The 8,831-nt window shown below is 45.4% G+C and overlaps 1 pseudogene; it reads right to left on the bottom strand.

The window, feature by feature from the left end:
* Positions 1 to 214: 214 nt before the first annotated feature.
* Positions 215 to 8,831, bottom strand: part of LOC112077933 (metabotropic glutamate receptor 5-like) — a 23,495-nt pseudogene continuing 14,878 nt past the window's right edge.

The following is an 8,831-nucleotide window of genomic DNA, read 5'->3' on the forward strand; positions in this document are numbered from 1 at the left end:
GCATGTACAGCATGAGTGGTGGTGAGTAGATGAGCTTGTTGAGATCAAAGCGAAGGGATACATGTTGTCACATGTGCACATTTTGTTCATATCCTTTGCTAGTTAGTGAGTTATTAGGGCAGTTCTAGGTCATTTGTAGTCACGCAGCAGGGAGTGACTGAGCACAAAACATGTACATTTCTAGACATCCTTGAAAAAAGATGAGTCAGGTAAAGAGCCTTTTTTGTCTTAAAGGGCAGTGTTGTATTTTGAGACAGGCTTGAATAATCTAAGTAGCCAATAGGTAGAGGGTAGCATAATTTGTCTGATTCCCTGTAATAATAGTATGGGAATAATAATGCATTTTATTTTGTAAAGTGGTTTCTTGCATCAAACAACTCAACAACATATTGTATCCTACTTGGCCACTGTGAAAACTGTCATTTAAACGGTAAACGCGCGCTGGAAGTTTCACAGAATTTTAACAATGTTCAAGTTTGCGCTCAGCAGACCAGAAATTTGCTCAGCGCCTACATTTTTTTTGAGGGAACATTGCCTGCATGTCTAGTTCACTTTAGTTAGATTGATTTTACTACTTGAATCAGGATAGTTTTCTAGCACGTTATGGACTACTGTATAACTGTTCAATACTGGTTAGTTTAGTAGAATGCCTCCTCAGAATCACAGACACAGAGGTGTGGAAAGTTTGGTCCCAAAGCTTCAGGAATCATGTAGAAAATATTATACATTCAAACTTCTGAAGTAAATAATTGTCCAAAAGACCTCAAAGATCAAAGAAACACAGAGAGAGAGAGAGAGAGAGGGAGGGGTGGGGGGAAACATTATTTCATACTATACATGGTATGTATAAACAGAAGCATCTCACATTTAGATGCCATCCAAGATCTTTTTGTATTTACACTTTTCCTCAAAACAGCCAATATGCACGTGTGTGTGTGTGTGTGTGTTTGTGTGTGTGTGTGTGTGTTTGTGTGTGTGTGCGTACATGCATGTGTGTGTCTGTGTCCATGTGTGTGTGTGTGTGTGTGTGTGTGTGTGTGTTGGGGCGCCAGTGGCCATAGCTGCTCTGCCCAGCCCTTATAGTTATGCCATGTGTCCATGGCAGCAGCTGGTCAGTCCTGTGAGGTTAGAGGATCTTACACACTCAGTAGGTCCACACGTGTCTATGCAGGTGCCCCCTACCACAATAAACATCTCTAATTATTTGACAGCCGTTTTAGTTTAAGGCCACTACCAAAASAAAGACCAAACACACCTCTAAGAAGAGACTTACGGCCATACTTTTAAACACCAGAACGCTAAAGTATTTTTTTGTAGTCCTTGTTCTCGCTTTGGATGCCTAAATTAGACTTCATTATACTTCATTATACTTCACCTCGCTGCTAACTGAACACATGTAAACACAAACACTGCAGGTCACCGTCCAATGACATCYCACGATTATGTGTCCTGCTCCTGTCGCTCCATCTAACAGGGCTGTCACCTCTCTGAGGGACTGGCCAATCTTCTCTCGTTCTCCTGCTATCACAAGGCAGCCATCTCCATTTTCTCCCCCAAGATACTGTTCTTTCTCTGGCCCCCTCTCCGTCTCTGTCCTTTCACTCTCCTCCTCTTCTCCTCATCTCCTCTCATCCTTCTCTCACAGTGAGGAAGAGCTCTGGCTGTAGTTTCTCAGGGTCAGCATTTCGTATTTGGGTGGAGGGGACGAGGGCGGGGGCAGACACAGGGTGGACTCTGAGACCGGYGAGCCACTGCCCGACCCCAGCGAATCACGGAAGGGCGAGGGCGGGGTCAGATTCATTAGCTCCTCTTCCAGCTCTGGCCTCCTTAAAGGGGACCCCGCCCCCACAGTGACAGTGATGTGTCGCACTGAAGATGGGGAGGCCTGAGGTGAGGCAGGGGGTGAGGTGAGGGTGAGGGTGAGAGAGACGGTGAGGGGAGTTGTGGCAGGGGGTGAGCGAGGCAGGCGCATCCACCTACGTTGGACTCTACAGGGATGGGCTGCACGTCAGCGTATGTGGTCATGGTGGGGGGGAGGGGATCTCCGGGGGAGGAGGAAGGGGTCTGCATGGTGGGAGGGCGTCAGGGTGTGTGTGTGGGCGTGTGTGTGAGAGTGTGTGTGTGAGTGTGTGGGAGACGGGGAGAGCATCATGCTGTTGAGCTCGCTGATGTTGCAGTGAAACGGTTAACCACGCAGCTGATCTGATCCATCGAGAACTGTCACACACATCGCCCCCGCCGACAGAACCCGGATCAGGATAGCTTGGTACGCCCATGACAAGTGGCTCATCCCTTAGTCCCGCCCCATGCGATGCGCTGGGCTGACAGTGCTGATGGGTGAAGGGGTCTGAGGCCGGTAGGTGAGTGGGGTATCTCTCCTCGGGGTATCTCTCTTCTGCTCTCTGTGAGTTCAATACAGAGTCTTGTCTGCATCAGAGTGGGAGTGGGGCAGGAGGGCGAAGGGCATATGGGGGAGCAGGTCAGCACCCCCACTGTAGCGCCCCTCGGGGGTCTTGGAGAAGGGCTTGATGACAGCTGTCTGGTTATTCTCCTTCCTCTTGATGTGGAACGACAGCGCTGCACAGGTGGTTTCCACGGGAACCCGCTCCGTCTGGCCCAACATACTGACTTTCCATTGGAGCTGTAGGTACAGGAAACCGGAAGTGAAACAGGAAATTAAATAGTGTGTTTCAGCTGGTGCATATCAGTGTAGAAACCATTTTCTCTATTCCTCCCCTCCATCTCCCCTCTCCTCTCTCCCAATTGTCAGAGTTAATTAGCTGTGATTAATCTATGATGGAGCATCTGATTAAATCATGCTGCTATGGGAGGACTCATATAACCTCAGCACACAGACAACGGGGAGAAAGAGCCGGAAAGAGGAATGTTTCTGACAAATTTTACATTTTGGCGGCCTTCTTTTCCAGAGCCACTTATCGTAGTGCGTGCATACATTTTCCATACATTTTTCTCGTACTGGTCCTCTGTGAATCAAACCCACAATCTTTGCGTTGCAAATGCCATGCTCTACAACTGAGCCACATGGGGACCACATCTTATACTGGTCTGGTTGTAGTCTTGGCAAACGAGACCGTAACCAGTGACTAAAGAGAATGTCTTTTTCTCTTTCCTTTTGACTTGTGGAGCAGCGTTCATTTCCTTGGTTCACATGGTGTGTTCGCATTAGAGATGGAGAGCCTTGGTCCACATGCGTTGTTCCAATTAGATATGGAGAACTTGGTCAACATGTGTTTGTTCCATGAAACTTAATGATTTGATGGAGAACTTGGTCACATGGTTTTCCATTAAGATGGAGAAACTTGGTTCACAATGGTTGTTCCAATACAGATGGAGAACTGCAGGTGCCATAGGGAACTTGGTCACATGGTTGTTCCATAAGATGGGAGAACTTTGTCACTAATTTGCTTCCATTAGAGATTGGAGAACTTGTCCACATGGTTGTTCCATTAGAGATGGAGAACTTGGTCACATGGTTGTTTCCATTAACAGATGGAGAACTTGGTCACATGGTTGTTCCAATACAGATGGAGAACTTGGTCACATGGTGTCTCATTAGAGATGGAAGAACTTGGTCACGATGGTTGTTCCATTAGAGATGGAGAACTTGGTTACATGGTTGTTCCATTAGAGATGGTAGAACTTGGTTCACATTGGTTGTTCCATTAAGATGGGGAACTTGGTCACGATGGTTTGTTCCATTAACAGATGGAGAGTACTGGGTCACATGGTGTTCCATTAGAGATGGCAGAACGTCAGGTTGTCATTAGATGATGACTGTTGGTTCCATTACAGATGGAGAAACTTGGTCACATGGTTGTTCCATTAGAGATGGAGGACTTGGTCACATGGTTGTTCGCATTTACAGATGGAGAACTTGGTCACATGGTTTTCCATTAGAGATGGAGAACTTGGTCACTGGTTGTTCCATTACAGATGGGAACTTGGTCACATGGTTGTTCCATTAGAGATGGAGAACTTGTCATGTGCATGATGAACTGCACATGGTTTGTTCCTTGTAGAACTTGTCATGTTGTCATAGGAGAGAACTTGGTCACGTGGTTGTTCATTTACAGATGGAGGAACTAGGTCACATTGGTTTGTCCATTAGAGATGGGAGAATTGGCCTTTAGCTCGTCTCTTTTCCAATTGTTTTTTATCCTTCCTCCTCTCTTCTCTTCTCTCTCCCCCTCTCTCTCTCTACCGCCCTCTCTCTCCCCCTCTCTCTCCTCTCTCCCCCCACTCCTCTCCCCCTCTCTCGTCCCCTCTCTCTCTGCCCCCCCCTTCTCTCTTTCCCTTCGCATCTCTTCCCCACTCTCTCTTTTCTCCTGGAAAGTGCGTCTGCATAATCAGGTGTGCAGGTCGGACTCAGGTCAGACAGAGAAGAGACAGACTCATAGGCGGCTGGGAAAGCATTGTACTCAGATGGCCTTCATTGAAATGGCCCTGCCACTAAAAAAGGCTGTTACTGAAACGGCCCTCAATGGATTCATTAGCGAGCCAAGTGGCCAGCACCGATCTCTGAAAGTCATTTCCTCAGCTAAAACTCTACCTCCTGTGTGACCCCAAAGCAGCCTCTAACAGCATCTCTATTGTATCCTGCGACACAGCACAACACACCACACACACACACACACACACACACACACACTACACACACACAACACACACCACACCACCACACAACACACACACCTGAGTGTCTCTCCGAGCGGATCCGCGTGCGCTCCAGAGGTTGGCCAGCTGGAGGAGCGGGCTGGCAGCGAGGAGGGACTTCCCATCGCCCACATGCCATGCGTTACCAACCGTGCTCGTAGGTGAAGGCACTGCGCAACGTTACGCTCCGGCGGTGGCAGGATGATATACACCTGGAGAAGGACAGACGAAGAGCTTCTACACCTTGCATAGACAGCACACTAGGCACTATATAAACTATTATAAACCCTTCCCCAAACCCCTTATAACCAATACGTTTTTGTGAAAGAGCACAGTTTTGAAAGATATGGCAAATAGAAATTTGTGTTTGCGAGGTAACTATTTTAAAAGACTGGTGTTTTTGCCGGTTACTATTAAATGAAGTGCCGTTGAGGACTTTGAAGGCGTCCGTTTCTCGAACTAGACACTCTAATTGTACTTGTCCCTTGCTCAGTTGGGTGCACTCCCCTTCGTTTTATCTGGTTTAAACCAGATTGCGCTGCTCTGTGAAGGGAGTAGGACACAGCGTTTTGTACCAGAGTCTTCAGTTTCTTGGCCAAATTTATACATGGAATAGCTCATTTACTCAGAACAAGACATAGACTGACGAGTTTCAGAAGAAAGTCTTTGTTTCTGGCATTTTGAGCCTTTAATCGAACCCACAAAGACTGATTGCTCCAGATATCAACTAGTCTAAAAGAAGGCCAATTTTTATTGCTTCTTTAATCAGCACTAACAGTTTTCAAGCTGTGCTAACATAATCTCAAAAGGGTTTTCTACCCATGACCAATTAAGCCTTTTAAAATGTCAACTTGGAATAGCTAACACAACGTGCCATTTGGAACACAGGAGTGATGGTTATGATACATGGGCCTCTGGTACGCCTATGTAGATATTCCATTAAAAATCAACCGTTTCAGCTACAATAGTCATTTACAACATTAACAATGTCTCACACTGTACTTCTGATCATTTGATGTTATTTTTTACTATGGACAAAAAAATTGAGCTTTTCTTTCAAAAACAAGACATTTCTAAGTGCCCCAAAACTTTTTGAACGGTAGTGTAATGTATATACAGTTGAAGTCGGAAGTTTACATACACCTTTAGGCCAAATACATTTAAACTCAGTTGCCTCACCAATTACTGGACATTTATTTCCTAGTAAAGATTCCCCTGTACATCAGTTAGGACACCACTTTATTTTTAAGAATGTGAAATGTCAAGATAATAAGTAGAGAGAAATGATTATTTCAGCTTTATTTCTTTCATCAACGATTCCCATAGGTCAGAAAGTTTTACATACACTCAATTTAATATTTGGTAGAATTGCCTTGAAATTATTTAACTTGGGTCAACGTTTTTGGGTAGCCTTCCACAAGCTTCCCACAATAGGTTCGGTATTTGTAATTTTGGCCACATTCCTCCTACAAGCTGGTTGTAACTGAGTCAGGTTTGTAAGGCCTCTTGCTTGCACATGCTTTTTCCAGTTTTGGCCCCACAAATTTTCTATAGGATTTAGGTCAGGGCTTGTGATGGCCACTCCAATACTTGATCTTTGTTGTCCTTAAGCCATTTTGCCACAACTTTGGAAGTATGCTTGGGGTCATTGTCCATTTGAAGACCCATTTGTGACCAAGCTTTAACTTCCTGATGATGTCTTTGAGATGTTGCTCAATATATCCACAAATATTCCTCCTCATGGATGCCATCTATTTTGTGAAAGTGCACCAGTCCCTCCTGCAAGCAAAGGTCAACCCACAACATGAGTGCTGCCCCCCATGCTTCACGGTGTGGGGATGGTTTTCAAGCGCTGCAAGCCTCCCCCTTTTCCGCTCCAAAAACATAAGATGGTCATGTATGGCCAAACAGTTCTATTTTTGTTTCATCAGACAGAGTGACATTCTCTCAAAAAATTACGATCTTGTCCCAGTGGCAGGTTGCAAACCGTAGTCTGGCTTTTTTTATGGCGATTTTGGAGCACTGGCTTCTCCCTTGACTGAGCGGCCTTTCAGGATATGTTCAATATAGGACGTCGTTGTACTGTGGAATATAGATACTTTTGTACGCTGTTTCCTGCCAGCATCTGCACAGGTCCTTGCTGTCTGTTCTGGGATTGATTTGCACTTTTCGCCCAACCAAAGTATTAATCTCTAGGAGGACAAGAACGCATCTCCTTCCTGAGCGGTATGACGGCTGCGCGTCCCATGGTGTTTATACTGCGTACTATTGTTTTACAGATAATGTGGTAAACTTCCAGGATTTGGAAATGGCTCCCAATTGTGAACCAGACTTTGGAGTTGTAAAAATAATGTATGAGGTCTTGGCTAGATTTCTTTTGATTTTCCCCATGATCATCAAGCAATATGCACCTAAGTTTTGAAGGTAGGCCTTGAAATACATCCAAACAGGTACACCTCCAATTGACTCAAAGTATGGGTCAATTGCCTATCAGAAGCTTCTAAGCCAATGACATCATTTTTCTGGAATTTTCCAAGCTGTTTTAAAGGCACAGTTAACTTATGTGTATGTAAAACTTCTGACCCAACTGGAATTGTGATACAGTGAATATAAGTGAATAGATCTGTCCTGTAAACAATTGTTGGATAAATTACTTGTGTCATGCACACAGTAGATGTCCTAACCGACACGCCTAAAACTATAGTTTGTTTAAAAGAAATTTGTGGAGTTGGTGAAAACGGAGTTTTATGACTCCACCTAAATGTATGTAAACTTCCGACTTCAACTGTATATTTGCAAAATAAATATGTGGGGAAATTGGAAGTGATCGCAGACAATTACATTGAATGGAAAGCTACAATCTACCAGCAATATTAAAGCTGATCTACCCCCTAAAAAAGAATAAATATAAAATCAAATAAAAACCTTATAACCAAACACAATCTTCCCAAAAAACATTCCTTTTTCAAGTCCCTCAGTCCGACCGTCCTTTGTTGTTTAAAGCCTGAAGTTGTTGGGCCTCAGTGTTGTGTGTCTTACCCTTGGGTGCGAACATGCAGAAAGCGCCACAGTGGCACTGAGGCTGACGCTAACAATGGTGATGATCTTGTAGTTGGAACCGAAAGTAGATGGGGCACGAAGGCCAGCCAGATTTGATCAGGTTGGTGTATCCTGTGAAGGCGATGTACTGCCTCGTTGAAAGTTGGCTGGACGTTACGCGTCTTGAGAGGCGTAGAAGTGCAGCTCAGGATCAGCAGGCCGTTGTAGCCCAGCGGCGCCACCACGCCCAGGTTGGTGGTGTAACAGATGAGGTTGACTGCCCGGATGCTGGGTAGTCGTTGGATCACCTGCGCAGGTAGTAAAGCCATCAGTGTGTCACGTTGTGTGAAGGATCGGACACAGGCGCAGGAATGCGTAATAGGGTTTCTCTTATTTTAACCCCAAATTACGGCGTTCGTGTAAAGGCACGGGACGAATACCAAACAACACTAATCACAAACACAGGTTTTGAATACCCAAACAAAAGAGCGATGGAAGTACTGCGAATAAAAACACTAGAGGCACAATGATTAATCACATAGGCGAGACCCTAATCATGCTGCGCAAATTCACAAGGGCACGACAGCCCAAAACACACAGCACAGGTATCTAACGCACCAAGGACATTGTAAAATAATGGACGACCATGCGTGAACAAGGGCACATATATACAAATACAATCAGTGAGCACAACGACACACACACACACACACACACCACACACAACAACAGTGTCAGCACGTACATACAGGTAAACACACGATACACACACACGCAGCACGCACACACACCACAGTGGGCATAAGCTACCTGTGCGGGGTTCCATGAGGAAGAGAAGCCACTATGATGCCGCAGCTGCACAGATGAGTAGAAGAGGCAATGAGGAGCTGGCGCAGGCAGACATTGAACCTGGGCTTCTTGGTACAGATCTTCTTCTTACTGCAGCCAGGATACGGGCTATACGGTAGTCTGCAACAAAACACAGCCAGGATACGGGCTATACGGTTAGGTCGCACAAACAACACAGCCAGGATACGGGCTATACGGTGGTAGTCTGTAACAACAAAACACAGCCAGGATACGGGCTAATAAGTTAGTCTGCAACCATCTTCTCTCTT

The sequence above is a fragment of the Salvelinus sp. IW2-2015 genome, unplaced genomic scaffold (genome assembly GCF_002910315.2).
Source record: "Salvelinus sp. IW2-2015 unplaced genomic scaffold, ASM291031v2 Un_scaffold5062, whole genome shotgun sequence".
NCBI classification, from domain to species: domain Eukaryota; kingdom Metazoa; phylum Chordata; class Actinopteri; order Salmoniformes; family Salmonidae; genus Salvelinus; species Salvelinus sp. IW2-2015.